This window comes from Antechinus flavipes, chromosome 5 (assembly GCF_016432865.1).
Source record: "Antechinus flavipes isolate AdamAnt ecotype Samford, QLD, Australia chromosome 5, AdamAnt_v2, whole genome shotgun sequence".
In the NCBI taxonomy this organism is placed as follows: domain Eukaryota; kingdom Metazoa; phylum Chordata; class Mammalia; order Dasyuromorphia; family Dasyuridae; genus Antechinus; species Antechinus flavipes.
The window spans coordinates 265,297,815-265,314,042 of NC_067402.1; the positions used below are offsets into that span (position 1 = coordinate 265,297,815).

Genomic DNA, 16,228 nt, shown 5'->3' on the forward strand with positions numbered 1-16,228 from the left:
ACCCTGGATTCCAACTATATGTATTTTTCTGAAGAAGATCTCTTCAGCTGCTAGGACCTTCCTCCTTCTCCACCTCTCTTCCATCTTCCCAGATTACAAACCATAATTTGAAAGATCAAGGCACATATGAATGTTATGGAATATTATTGTTCAATAAGAAATGACCAGCAGGATGATTTCAGAGAGGCCTGGAGAGACTTACATGAACTGATGCTAAATGAAATGAGCAGGACCAAGAGTGCATTGTACACGGCAACAACAAGATCATGTGATGAGTTGATTCAGGCCAGTCCCAATGGTCTTGTGATGAAGAGAGCCATCTACATCCTGTGGAAGGACTGTGGGGACTGAATATGGATCACAATATAACATTTTCACCTTTTTCTTGTTGTTTGCTTGATTTTTTTGTTTTCTTTTTCATTTTTCTCCTTTTTGATCTGATTTTTCTTGTAACAAAATTGTGGAAGTATATTAGAACAATGGCATGTGTTTAACATATATTCGATTACTTGTCTAAAGGAGCAAGTAGGTGGAAGGGAGGGAGAAAAAAAATTGGAACACAAGGTTTTTCAAGAGTGAATATTGAAAACTGTGCATATATTTTGAAAATAAAAAGAAAAAAGTTTAAAAAAGAAAAAATGTAAATTACTTGAAGGCAGAGATTGGCCATTTATTGGCTATTCATTCATTCATTCTTGGTTTGTTTGTATATTTATTGTCTTTCTTTTTTTATTCCCAGTGATTGGCTCTCAGGAAATAATAAATAGATGAGCATCTACTAACTATACCCCTCGTCCTGTCCCTCTTTTCTATGAGAACAGTAGAGTCCTACCTTAATTCTTTGTCATTGATTCCACTGTGTGAACAGTAGGTCCTCCATCAATGTTTGATGATGCTAAGGAAGGTCCAGGACCTCCCACTCCCATTCTTGGCCAACTGGCAGAGGTTCTAGGGATTGCTAAAAAGATTTTCCACCCTCTGACTGAACTTTGGCCCTTGTTATCTCTGTGTTCTGCCTCTGAGTGACACATCTCGGTTTTGCTGTGCATGCCCCATCCTATTCTGTTTTATGGAGTATCCCTTGGGAGTTTAAAGCCGGTCAAATTGAATAAGGGCAGTATGTGGGTTATCTCTGTAGGTCAGTCACACAGCTTAGTGGGAAAGCACAGGATGCAAGTCTAAGTCAACTTAGATATATGGTGGTTGTTTTGTTCATAGATTCACAGTTCCAAAGGACTTCAGACTCCATCTAATAATTCTTATTTAATCAATCAACTTTATTTTATAAAGAACCAAATCCAAATCAGAGAGATGAAGCAATTTAGGATCATGGGATCATAGTTGGAAGAGGCAATAGACATCAATCTAATCCAACTGTTCACTTTGTAGATGAAGAAATTGAGGGTTAGAGGAATTCAGAGGAGGAGTCCTCGGAATCTGAGGCCAGAGCTCATTCCCTTGTATCACGTTAGAAAAGCAGAGGTTGTGGGAGATGGAGAATACTGTATACTGTTCCAGGCACTTCACCTTAGTTTGCCTCAGTTTTCTCATCTGATTCTAATTCCAAAATATTTTAATCTTCTCTCCCTTCCTTCCTTCTTTCCTTCCTTCCTTTCTTCCTTCTTTCCTTCCTTCCTTCCTTCTTTCCTTCCTTCCTTCCTTCTTCCTTCCTTCCTTCCTTCTTTCCTTCGTTCCTTCGTTCCTTCATTCCTTCCTTCCTTCTTTCTTTCCTTCTTTCCTTCCTTTTTTCTTTCCTTCTTTCCTTCCTTCCCTCCTCTCTTCCTTCCATCTCTTCTTCCTTGATTTCTTTCTTCCTTCCTCCTTCTTTCCCTCTCTCCTTCCTTCTTTCATCCGTTCCTTTCCTCCTCCATCACTTCCTTCCTTGACTCAGTTTTCTATAAAACCTATAAAATCAGGGTTGTTGTAAGAATCAAATGAGACCTTAATTGTAAAGCACTTAACACAGTGCCTAGAATATAGTAAGGGCAATAGAAATATTAGTATTATTATTAGTTATTATTCTAGTAATGGGATATGAAAATGATGCAAGCAATATCCTTGAAGAATGTTCAAATGCTGTTTTAAAATGGGGTGACTTAAAGTTGGTTACTCAATATATTTATGTATCCAATCTGGCTTAAAGGAATTTATTTTTGTATTAGAATATATCTTATAAAATTGGTTTCTGATTTCTGTTGATATAGTGACAGTATTATCAACAAAAAAATTGGCCAACCTAAAATTGTGAATTCCCTGGTGATTTCTAAATTGATTTTCTAACATATGAAGTTTGAATCAAGTCATTATCTTACCGAGTTATTGGCAAAATTAAAACCAGTTTTGTAAGAAATTTTTACAAGTGACTTGACTAGATCAGATCTAGAGAAGATGTTTCCAGAGGAAGCTATCTGTAAAATCCATTTATCAAAGGGGATTTCCCCCTTTGATTTTTGTCAAAGCACCATCCATCTCCTTTTACTCTTATATTGTCTCCTCTTATAAGTCCCATAGTTAGAAATCCTTGATGAGGTGTTTGATGGGCATGTTTATCCATGATTGTTGTTCTAATTGTCTGGTTTAAAAGAAATGAACAAATGACTACCTTTTTATTAATAACCTGCTGGCATCATTAATAAAATAATTAAATTATCTCCTACCCCCCTCCAAAAAATAATTTAAAAAAAGAATGTCAGATGCAGAAATTCCAGACAACAATAGCTCTTGGTGAAAGGCAGTTTGCTGTAATGGTTAGAGCACTAGACTTTAGAGTCCAGAAGGGCTGAACTCAAAACCCAATTTAGATGCTTAATGGCATTTGAACTCTCTGAGTTTCAGCTTCTTCATCTGGAAAATAGATATATATTACCATCTACTTCACAGGACTATTGTGAGAATCATATGAGATAAAAGTTCTTTGCAAACCTTAAAATGTTATATGAATAATGCTTTGAAAACTTTAAAGTATGACATAAACATTGACTGTTTGACAGTTTCCCCCTGCATTTTATTTGGGAGGTAGTGTGGCTTAGAGAACAGAGTTCTAGACCTGGAGCCAGAAATACTTGGATTCAAAGTCTGCCTCTGGCACTAATAGACCAGTGAACTTGGACAAGTCACCAAACACTGTGTGTCTCAGGCAACTTTTCTATTAAGTCATAAAGGATTTGAACATCTGTCTCCCACACAAAAAATTGATCCCTCAGACTGTCAAAATCTCAAAAGCTTCACTTGTGTTTGTTGAAAAATTAGGTTGCAAGAGTTCATATCTCAGATATTAAAAACTCCTTAGGCTGGTATTCAAGGAATTCCACATTCTAGCTCCTACCTACATTTTGGACCTTACCTTGATCCATGTGGATTTTAATTTCCAGTAGTGGGAGGAAGCATTATGTGAGAGAAAGACCACTGATCTGAACTGGAGGGATATGATATTTGCTCCAAACTCACAGATTCCTGGTAAGGAGGTAATTCAGAGCACACATAGTCCAAAGCACGATTTAAAAAAATATCACCACTACCAACAAAGCCACCACAATGAATCTGGCAAGAAGGAACAATGCGGCTAGTGGACAGATCACTAAATTTGTAGACAAGAAGACATGGGTCATAAAGAAGTAGGCATCCCATCTTGGCCAGAAGGAAAGGAAGGATTTCAGTAGATGGAATTGGGAAGAAAGATTATATTCTAGTCTTGGGGGCGCAAATAAAGGCAAAAAGGTAGGAACAGGAAGGATAAGTTCATAGATCAGTGTTTTCTCATTTCACTTAAACAATGACTTAATTTGACTGGGTAAAATTCTATCCCCATTTTAAAGATGAGAAAATGTAGTTCTCTGCAAAATTAAATGATTTGTCCATGGATACATAGCCAACAAGCATCAGAGGTAACCAGATTTCCTCTGGCATTCTGTGAAAACCACCATTTTAGGATGTGTGCTTCTTGAGACTAAAGAATGTTCTTGTTTTTGTCTTTATATTACTGTGTCTTAGCTCAGTGCCTCTGCCCCTTTCTTCACCCTTTTCTCCTTCTTGTGGTCTGAATATGTAATATTATGGAGACTTAGAAGTCCCAGTGAAGACTCTTTCTTCTAATTCATATTAGCATTTCAATGCTGATTTTAATTCCAATGCATTCTAATCTTCCTTCCTTTCTTCCTCTCTTCCCTCCCTCTTTCCTTCCTTCCTTCCTTCCTTCCTCCCTTTCTTTGTCCTTTCCTCCCTCCCTCCCTCCCTTCCTTCCTTCCTTCCTTCTTTCCTTCCTTCCTTCCTTCCTTCTTCCTTCCTTCCTTCCTTCCTTCCTTCCTTCCTTCCTTCTTCCTTCCTCCCTCCCTCCCTGACTCCCCCTTTCCCCCTTCCTTCCTTCTCTCCCTCCCTCCCTCCCTCCTCTTCCTTCCTTTCTTTCTTCCTTCCTTCCATCCTTCCTACTTTCCTTCCTCCCCTTATCTCATCCAAGATACAGTAGGAAATGCAGAGGCTTCTCATGAGATGACATTAATGGGCATTGAAGTTTGAATGAACTTCATTTCTAACTTCAGCTGGCAGCCTTTTTAGTCAGCAAGAAGCATGGTCCCCACTCTCCATGGTTCACCATACTGGTGCCAGACTCAGGATGGATACCCCATCAGTTTAGTCCTCCTACTTCTTTGAACTCCAGATCAAGAGATCTACCAGCCTCAGCCTCCTGGTTGCAGCCCCATGTCAAGCCCTCCATCAGCTATTCTAAGATGTCCTTTAATAAATGACTGTTCAATGAATGAAAGTGATTTGCAACCCTGCAGGGTGCTTTCTTCCCACTTGAAATTGCATGATATTGTGTTTGCTTGGGCGTATACACAATAACTACTAAGAACAGGCTATTTATAGAACAACAGTGCTAGACCAGGCTTTCTCAACCTTTTTGTGGGTCTTCTTTTTTGACAGTCTAAAGAAGCCTATGAATTCTTTTGCAGAATTAAGTTTTTATTTTAAGAATAATATTTTAACTGCATAAGATAAAATGGATAAGATAATAAGGGAAACCAGATATGTTGAAGTAGTTGTCACATATGTTTTATAAAAGTTTAGGCATCCCAGATTAAGAACACTTCACCAGGAGCAAGAAGGATCTCTGCTGCCATTTGCTCTATTGCCTCCTGAGAACATCAAGACCTAGAGAGATTAAATGTTTTATCCAAGGTCACACAGTCAGTAAATGTTAGAGAAGCAGGATTTGAATTTAGGTCTTGTGATTCTTTGCACTGTACCAATATGCTTTCTTTGTTATAGGTAGGATGATTCCATTGGGCTCTCTCTTGGTCACTTCTCATGATGGTAGGTCTTTCATCAGATTTCTGGGGTTGGAAGTGAAGTCACCATTCTCTCTAACCACAAATAGTGCAGTTTATCCTCCAGGGTAGCAGGCAAAGATCCGATGGTATACTGGAATGGTACAATTCTAATGAAAGTTGTCTAGCAGAAGGCAGAACCCCTGTGCTGGTCCATGAAGGATCGCTTGTCCATTTTCCTAAGGAAAATGGGATCAGGAAGGAAAACAATCTTGACCAGTTTATTGGCTTCCTCTCTTTGCCACCTCCCATGCCATTTTCTTTTGAGCAGATGGTATCATTGTACTGGTTAGGAGTCTGGGCTCATTTCAAGAAGAGAGTTTCATTTCTGCTAGAATTGCTGAATCTGAGAGGACCCATGGAGAATTAATATTCTTCCATATTCCTCTAACATCTTTCCCCTGTGTGAAACATGCATACTTTCCTGCTGTTTTAATGTTGTATTCCATTTGACCATCACATAAAAATCTGCTAGGCTAAAACTTTACCTTTTTGACCCATTTTGTACAGTCCAACAATCTTCATATGAAAAAATAAAATAAAATGCTGCTTAAATTAAAAATTGTTTCCTCCAAATATATCAGGCTGGGTAGAAGTGTCCTGTTTGGAGACCTGTTTTCATGGGACTGGTGTGCCCTTATCTATTAACTAATGTGACTTCCTTCCCCTAATCCCTTGCCTGGTAACTTCTGCAATTCATCTGGACACATTCCTTGGCCGTGTCTTGCAGAGAGCTCTGTGAGATGGGTGGGAGGGCTTTCTCCTCGGTGAGAAAGCTAGTTAAGCAGCAATTAAACAATTACTATGAAAGGTTTCTATCTTATAATCAGCCCCCTGGCATTATGCCAGTTAAAAACCTCCCCTGTGCTGCACCCACAAGCAGGTCTCTTCCTGTCTTCCTCTTCTGCTCATTTTAGCAGGCTTGAAGACAGGAGCCATCTTCAGTCCCCATTCTAGTTCTACTTTCCCAACCCTTAGACTACTATAGTTAGAGAAATCCCCTTTCCATGTTGCATATGAGGAAACTGAGACCCAGCAAGCCTTCATGATTTACCCACACTATTTTTAGGTGGTGGACTAGATGTAGTTAGAGCCTGAAATTCCAGTTTAATCCCCTTTCAACTATATCCTAAATCCTTGTTCAATTTATTCATAAACTTTGTCATGAAATAAAGTCCAATTCAGCATTTTGGACAGTGGATCTGCAGCTAACTAAGTTTCTTTACGTGTCAATAGAATATTTCATTTTGTTTTAAAAAGAGACTAGATAAAAAAGTCATCTTTTGCCTCATTTCTTGCCTAGCCTTAATCACTGAAAGGTAGTTGCCTTAGACAAACAGCAGTGTTAAAGATTTAACTTAAAAAGACTAAGGTCTCCCATTGCATCTGAGGCTTTCTCCAGGTATCCTGATCTATCTCTGTCTTTGCACTGAACCTAAGTAGCTCCAGAGGAGAGAGTGGGGTTGATGATTTTGCACAGCTCTGCCTCACTTAAATCCAATTCACTTGCAAACCATAGCATCCTTATGTCATGGTCCTCTTCCAGAATGAAGAACAAATAAAAACATCAAAAGGGGATGATAAGAATTGCACATGTTGAACATATATTGGTTTACATGCTATCTGGGGAGGAGGTGGGGAGAAAGGAGGGAGAAAAATTTGGAACAAATGGTTTTGCAAGAGTTAATGCTGAAAACTATCTTTGCATATATTGTGAAAATATAAAGCTACTTTTTTTTTTTAAAGGGTGATTATAAAAGCTTTAGTAATGGAAGGAACTTTAACTTAGGGTTTGTAAATTTGTTTTTAAAAATATTTTTATAACTATTTCAAAATATAGGGTTTCCTATATTCTATGTATTTTATTGAATGAATTTGAAAAATTATTTGAGAGGGAGTATCATCATCAGATTGTTAACCACAAGAGGTTGTCACCAAACAAGTGAATTGCTCAGGGTCAGCTGTATGTCCTGTCATCCAATGAGAATTTTGCTTACAGTTCATTAGTTGAAGCTTTAGAGTGCTTAGACAGCTTATCAGGGGTCTCCCATTTCTGGAAAAGATGAAATAAGGGATTTTTTCCCCAAAAAGAAGCAGGCTTCAAGAATTCAGAGAAATTTGGGAAGATTTGGATGGACCAATATCCATAGAGATAGACAGAACAAGAACAGCACACATTGTTATTATATTCATGGGAATAAAAATATCTTGTTTAATATGTCTCAATAATATTTTTAAAGAAATAATAATAGTTCTTGGTAGTCATTGTTATTATTATTAATTTTGGAGATAGGTGGTATAGCAGATAGAGCACGGGACTTAGAGTCAGGAAGACATGAATTCAGTCCAGCCAATGAATTCATACATTGATTGTATGATTGCTTTCATATGTGTAAGTAGCAATATCTCCCAGAGTTGTGGTTATGATGAAGTGAGATAACATGTATAAAATACTTTTAAACCTTAAAGGATTATATAAATGCAGGCTATTGTTAAGGCAGGTAGATGTCATAGTGGGTAGAATTCTAGACCTAAATTCAGGAAAATCTGAGTTCAAATTTGACCTCAGACACTACTTGTAAGACCCTGGAAAGTCACTTATCTTTATTTGCCTCAGTTTCCTTATCTGTCAAATGATCTGGAGAAGGAAATGGTAAACCATGCTAGGATCTTTGCCAAAAATAAACCCCAAATGGGGTCCCAAAGAGTTGGACACAAGTGAAATAATTGAACAACACAATTTTTATTAGATCCCCTTAAAAGGAATTGAATTCTGAATAACTGAGAAACCAATCTGTTATAGGGAAAAGATAAAGAAGAAATTCTTTTGCTCCCAGAAGAGAAGTGGGAAATTAGTAGGATAGAATGTTGCATATGTTGTCAGAGAAGATCATTGTATCGGATGTTTTTATAAGAGTACATTCAATTCTGGAGGCAGAATAGAGGGAGGATTATTTACAGAAATTATAAGAATATAAAATTGAAACTTATCAATAATGTTTTTCTTAAACCAATGCAAACAATGGACCCATTTCTGTCCATCTCTGTTTACCTGTAAACTCTAATGATAATATATTCAAATAATAGATGAAGCAATAAGTAAAATGGTTCTACTCTTTTTCCAATTTTATAACTTTGGGCAGACAAGTAGAAGTTTAATTCTTCCACTCTCAATTTCCTTATCTCTGATATAAAAACATTAGATGAGGTAACTTCTATCTAGCATTCCTTTCTGGTCTAAATCTCAGTACTCTGAAAATGAGATACAACGAGTTGATCTCTATGGCTAACATTCTATAATTCTGATTCAATCTAATCTTGATGAACTGCTCATATGTGGAGATATCTAGGTGGCACAGTGGATAATAAACTCAAGAAGTGCTTAGTACTATGCTAAGGATTGGAAATATAAAGAAAAAAAGGCAAAAGCATGATTCTTGACCTTCAGAAGTTCACACTGTTAAGAGGAAGACGATATGTATAAAAGTGAGTTGAAAGTGGGGAGAGGGAGAGATAGAGAAAGATATTTATACGGGGATGTAATGGAAAAGTCTGAAGAGTCAGTGATGGAGTTAGAAGAGGAATAAATAAGTGAATATGACTGGTATGAACATTTTTAAAAATGGAAATTCAGGTAGAAACTCACCAAGGGGAGGAGGGGAAACATAAAAATGGATAAAACTTCTAGGATGAGAAATTCACGGAGGCATATTGGAGAAGTCCAGAAAGTCAGGAAGAGAAGTATTGAATTTGGAGTTAGGAAAATCTAAATTAATATTCTTCCTGAAGTACTTACTGTCATGTGATCTTAGACAAGTCTTAAATCTTTATTTCCCTTAGTTTCCCTACGTGTAAAATAGGGGTAATAATCACACCAATCTCATAGGATTTCTGTGAGGGTCAAATGAGATAACAATAAAAAGTGTTTTGCAAACCTCTAAATGCTAGCTATTATTTATTGTGTTTAGTACAAAACAGATAATCATAGAAGGCAGGTCTCTGTGATTATCTATTTTCTTCAGTATCAACAACAAAAAGGAACTTCTCCAATCTACTTTCATCAACAGGAACCTTCGCTTAACCCTTTGCCCAGTGTGGTCTCTGTTTTTCATGTATTCCATCATGCATTTGCAGGTAGCTCACAGAATTAAACTTGTAAATAGAGCTCATCATCACCGCCATCACCACAGAGAGATAATGAAGAGAAATGTGTTGGATAATGAGGAGAACTGCTACCATTAGAGTAATGAAGAAAAATGATCAGAAACGCAGTAAGTACGGTGCTGATATTATTACCCAATGTAATTGACATACGGTAATTGCTTTATTTTTTTTTCTTCTTCATTTTTGTTTTGCAGATGACTTTAGAATTCTGTAAGTCCATCACAAATGAAAATGGGGGCTGGGGTAATAAAGAGAAAAAGCAGCTTGGTGTGTGGGAGATTTATTAGTCCATAATGGAAATAAGCAAAACATTCAAAGGTTTAATAAACAATTTAAGGAAAAAGACATTCTTTTGTGCTATTATTTTAGCTATTATAAACCGAGCCTTTGGTCAAAAAATTACCAAGAGAAAGAATCAGATAATTAATACCAAACTCTAATCATTGATGCTGCCACCTGAGCTGCTATTGAAAAGATATCCCTCACTATGTAGAAAAGTAAATTAAGAAATGTGTTTATTGCTGGGATTGTTATAAAATTCTACAAAGAAGCATAAAAATCAGCTCAGATGGACTGCATTTTTAGGGATGTACAGAGGTGTTATGGAGTGCATGAAGCAAGATAGCAGGTGGTAGTGAAAAGATTATCTTTTGGTCATTTAATAAAGAGTAACACACTCTTTTTGGGTTGCTCTGCCATTTAATCAATGTTCTTCCTAAATTGTGGTATCCACAAACCTGAGTGTAATGTTCTTAGTGTGGTTTGATTATCTATTGAGAATACTACTATTCTTTTAATGAAATCTAAAATCACATCATCTCTTTTGTCTCTCATTAATGCTGCTGATGTATTGAGATTGGAGTCTACTAAAATCTTTAGATCTTTTTCTAATGAACTCTGATCTAGTCACACCTTTCCTTCCATTCTTCTTGTGAAGGTTATTTTTAACTCCAAGCTTAGGAACCCATATTATCCCTCTTGAATTTCCTCTTTTTATATTTGACCCAACATTCTAGCCTCTCAAGTTTTTTTTTTGGTTTGTTTTTGTTTTTTTTTTGGCATTTTGACTACCATTTAGTATGTTTACTGTCCCTTTGAGCTTTGCTTCATAAGCAGATTTAATGTGTATCCATCTGTGCTTCTATCCAAATTATAAATAAAACAACAACAAAACATTAGATAATACAGGGCCTGAAGATGTCCATTAATGAACTTTCCTTTCAACCAACATTCAACTGGTTCTGAATGTGCTTATTTATAGTATAACCTAACCCATATCTCTTCATTCTTACAATATGAAATAGACAAATGAGTAAATTGGACTGGGTGGTCTCTAAATTTCCTTCTATTTCTAGATATATGAACAATCAACATTTACTCATAACACAAGGATATTATTGAGCTATCCATGAATGCCTCAAGATAATACGATTCCTTAGGAGAAGCATCCTATATAATTGGGTGGCGTGTCAGATTCAGAAATAGGAAAAATTTGGCCCAAATCCTATCTCTAAAGTTGCTTCAATTCTCCAAGATACACAGTTTCTCTATCTATAAAAACAATATAGGAAGACTTGTTATATCTTAAAAAATAAGATTATGGATGTAGTCCCTATAAGCTGTCAAATGGCATTGCAGAAATCTAGGTAAATTGTGCCTGCCACATTCCCCTGATCTATCATTCTAGGAATACTGACGAAAAGGGAGGTGAGTTAGCTTAGCTTGTCCCATTTCTTGATAATATCTAATATTATGTAACATCACAAATAGCTTTATATAAACCATCACATTTGATCCTCACAACAACCCTGTTAGGTGGGCTTTTAAATGTAGGATTTTAAAGATTTGGAAACTGAGGTGCAGAAAGACATTTAACAAATAGACACTCAGGGTGGGATTCTTTGATTCTGAATCTTATTTTCCTTCCTAGATGTTCACAATCCCTCCAATGGAATTTTGCTAAGAATCAAAAGTCATGGCAAACTCTACCCTCTCCTTTTAAAAAAATTAGAAAAATATAACCTTTTTTTGGTTTGTTTGTTTGTTTGTTTTCCATGTGCTAGCCATCTCCTTCCTTCTCTATGATGTTTCAAAGACCACTGATAGGGGCTCAGCTATCACACCCATCCGTTCTTGCAATATAGTTCCTTGTATCTATTGACTTGAATTATTCCCACACAGCCAGAGGTTCTCTTTTTATTTACTTACCCATCTCAGATTTCACCTCCTTTGTATCACAGGTATTTTTGTTCTGTTCTTTCCAGGCTAGAGATCAAAGGACCCAAATGCTGACACAGGAAGAGGTTTGTTTCCCATGAACGAGCTAGTTCCTGCTCCAGCAAGAAAGGGACACTCACAGCAGGGGCAAAGGTGGATAATTATAGATAGAATGCTTGGAAAGGGACCTTGAATGACGAAGAACTTGGCAGTATCATGGAGAATTTGACAGGATGTGCAGGTCATGATCTCATTTAAAATGGGAAAGTACCGTTGCTTCCTTGGCACTGGCTCCTAAGAGAAGGCCATAGAATCTTAGATTTGGAACTGAAATCAACCTAAAAGGCCATCGAGTCCAGCAGTTCTTAATCTTGTTAAACTTTTTTTTTGAATGGATTTTGAGGGATAGCAAGGTGGCACAAGGGATAGAACACCAGCTTTGGAGTCAGAAGTACCTGAATAAAAGCTGCATATATATATTATATAATAATATGTAATTATAATTATATTATATATATATACATATAACATATATATTATACACACACACACATGATCTGTATTTCAATAGAATTGATTCTTTTGTAATATTGCTCATTTTATTCTATGCAATAAAAACCATTTCTCTGAAGGTCAGAGTTGAAAAATCTACCTTTCATCCTTATTATCTGGTTGACTTCCAGCAAGTTAAGTCACCCCTTTGGTCTAAGCTTCTTGTAAAATAAAGGGGTTGGATTCAGTCTCTGATATCACTATCATTTCCAAAAGTGTTGCTGTTCTTTTTTCTTTCATTTGTTCTTTTACTCATAGTGATAAGTTCAATTAATAAAAATTTCTTTTGGTTTACTTTTATTTCTAGTTCCAGTTATTTCCAAATATGTTCTTTCCACACCTCTTATAGGGAAATTTCCTTTGTAACAAAGAAAAAATATTACCCATTTTTTGAAACAGTCAGCCTGGCATAATGGATAAAGTGTCAGACTTCGAGCCAGTTATGTTACTACGGACATGTTATGCCAGTGTGTCACTCTAGGTCAAATTGACACACTTGGTTGCCTCAGTTATCCCCATCTGTAAAATGAAATAATAAGGGCACCAACTTCCAAAAATTGTTGTGAGGATCAAATGAGATAATTATTATAGAATATTTAGCACAATGCCTGGTACACAATAAGTGTCACATATTGTTGTGTCATATATTGATGTGCATGTAAAAAGTGCTTTAATGCACTTTGTAAATATTAGTTATCATCAGAACATATCCAGCATAAAGGCCATCACTCCTTTCACAGAGACAAATCACTTTACAATAACTCTGACTAGTGAAGCTGGTTGGAATAACTGCTAATCTGTGTGCAAGAATGAGAAATGATCTTCTCTTAATCATCCCATGGAATCATGGAGATTTTACTGAGGGTTTATAGTCAACCAATAAGCTTGAAGGCCCCAAGCTGCTGATTAGAGTAGCTTTGAGTGACAGGCCAATCCCGAGAAAGGGAGAGAGGAAAGAGATTTGGTGAAACATAATTCTATCCATAAATATTTGCACAGTGATGAATTATGTACCCAGCTGTCTTGAGGCAGAATCAAAATATCTTTCTGTCTTTTGTCAGTGCAATTATTTTTCCTTTGCTAATTTAGATGCTATTTCAGTTGGTGCATGTATGCTTCCCATTGATAATTGGTTCACTGCCTATGCTTCCTTTAAATGTAATTTAGTTTATATAAATAAAATCTCTTGATATTGTAAATTTTTAATTTTCATTTTTATCACCTAACATGATTGCAGCAACTAATTTTTTTTATTCCCCTGATACATGGCAAATTATGTTCTAATCTTTAGTGTCTTTACTTGTAAATTGCTTTTTTTTTTTTTTTTTTTTGACTTGTAACACATTGTTGGATTTTGGTTTCTGTTCCATTGGGTCACACACTTCAATTTTGTTCAGAATCTATGTGTTGTCAAGTCTTGGAACTGTATAACAAATAGGTGGCCTGTTGCCAGAAATAATAAGGTCAGAGGTTCTTGGGAAGGGAAAAAAGATGGGGAAAATGAGGGATGTTGTGGATAGCTGAGATGGATACCACAGGAAAATGCAATTCTTTGCTATGGGAGGGGAAAACACGGAACCAAGCCTTTCCTACTTCACAATGTCTGGATAGAATAAAGCTAGTTGCTGGTATGGTAATGCTGGTTTTCTGTTTGTTTGACTTTTTACTCATAGTGTTCAATTAGAACAATGAAAGTTTTATTAATTGTGTTCTGTTTTTTATAAAACAGTCATTGCCAGATATGACCCCGCCCCATAGGGAGCCTTTCTTTATTGTTGTTTAGTCATTTTTTCAGTCATGTCTGATTCTTCATGACTCCATTTGGAGTTTTCTTGGCAAAGATACTAGAGTAGTTTGACATTTCCTTCTCCAGCTCATTTTACAGATGAAGAAACTGAGGCAACCAAGTTAAGTCGCCCAAGATCACGCAGTTAGTACATGTGGCTTTGGTTGGATTTGAACTCAGGGCCTGTATTCTATTCACTGCACTACTTAGATGCCTCTTGTAACAAATTAAAAAAAATAATAATTGAACAAAACCAGCCAAAACATTGAAAATAACAAATATATGTACTCCATCTCTCCACTGAAAGAATGAAAAATCAATTGCTCATCTTTTGTTTTATGACCACTATGAGGTGACACAATGGCTAGAACCTTGGCTTTGGAGTCAGAAGGACTTGAGTTCAAATCTGGACTCAGATACTTCACACTTACTAGCTATGCAATTCTGGGAAAGCCACTTTCTTATCCACCTTTTTTGTAGGTTAAGATTGCCCATTAAAATTAAATTTGCTGATGAATTAATTATTTGTGGAAGAAGATAAAAGGAAAATAGAAACCAAATGGCATTGTGAAATAAGTAAATGGAGGATTTAAATTTCACCTCTGATGATATAACCTTGGGCAAATCACAAAAGCTCCTTGAGGCCTCAGTTTGCTTGTCTGTAGAATTAAAAAAAAAAAAATTGGACTGGAGAGCCTTTGAAATCCATAACATTATACATCTATAAAATACTTTTGTTGCTATGTTATTCTTTCTAACTAGGTCAAAGGAACATCCCTAATGAAGGAATCTCTCTTGAAATCTCATCTGAAAGACTGATGAGTTTGAATAAGTCAATTTGACTAGATAGGACTCATTTTTCTTATCTATAAAATGATAGGATTAAATTAGTGATTGCTTCTCCAGCTTTTATTTCTAGTTCACATGACACTCCAAGGTTTCCCATATATCTGTGAGTTCTTCCACTGAGCTACTTTTGCCATGTTCTCTTGGTTCTGAGAAGCCAGGAAAGGGGTGGGAGCTGGCTCGATCTTAGACTCCCTTTTTCTCTTTTTCCAACTCGTTTTCACTGTCAGCAAAAATCTCCTTCCCATTATTCCCTCCCTACTTTCCACCACTCCCTCTCATCCCAATCTGTGTCCTTATTTTTATTTCTGGGAAATGAAATTGATGAATTTTTCATCTGAAAAAAGATGTTTGTCCTGGGAGATGGTTTCTTTTGGTTGAAGTCTTTCTTGGAAATTTGGGCCAGTCTTTAGCAAAGATAGTTCAAGCTTACTCAGAGAAAAGATGAGACACTTCCCTTGAAAACTTTAGAGAAGGTTAGAATAGAACCTCTCAGGAATTGGAATAACTCTTTCTGGTTCATTCCCTTCTTTATTCAGTGGGGGGAAAGGGATGGGATTACATAATGGAGAGCAGCCCAGGATGTCAAGAAGGCCTAAATTTAAGTTCTGTATCTGAAACACACTGGTTATGTGACTTCAGTATCCCTGGGGAATTCTAAGGCTAAAATTTTACATTGCAGAGAAGGTGGCTGCCTACACTGATTGAAGGTGGATGTCTACACTAATAGGAAAGAAAGTTACATCTTATTGGGAGTTCCCTGCATTAACTTCCAGCTTTTTAAACTGGATTGTGACCCTATATGGGGTCTCATACCTGAATGAGAGGGAAATTATTATCAATAAATATTTGATTTGTATGCCTATTGAATATACCTGGAGTAACATAAAAATTTCTTAGGAGAAAAAAGTGCAAGTGAAAAAAAGTTTAACAAGCTCTGCATTATTTAGTTATGTGACTTTGACCAAGTTCTTTCCTTAACTTCCCTAGATCTCAGTTCTTTGTTTGGTCCTTAAATGAACTCTGAGGTTCTTTCCAACTCTGTCAATCTATCATCAAATATTTATTACACACCTACTATGTACCAGGTACTGTTCAGCTAAGTACTGAAGATGCTAAAAGATGCAAAAGACAGTCCCTGACTTCAAAGAACTTAAAATTAAATGAGGGAGACAATATGCAAATACACATACATATATATAGATAATGTATATTTATATATATACACTCATGTACACAATATACATACCTGTATGTCTATATACATGTCTATAGATATTTAATATGTGTGAGTCTGTATACCCACACATATATACACATATGTATATAGTGTATATAG

At 36.3% G+C, this 16,228-nt stretch overlaps 1 long non-coding RNA gene across 1 annotated transcript; it reads right to left on the reverse strand.

Annotated features, from left to right (window-relative positions):
- Nucleotides 1-1,256: 1,256 nt before the first annotated feature.
- On the reverse strand, nt 1,257-11,829 carry LOC127537869 (uncharacterized). The gene is made up of 2 exons (XR_007947628.1): nt 11,697-11,829; nt 1,257-1,904 (listed from the first exon to the last, which is right to left on the reverse strand). It is a non-coding gene; the product is annotated as an uncharacterized LOC127537869 (long non-coding RNA).
- Nucleotides 11,830-16,228: the final 4,399 nt, after the last annotated feature.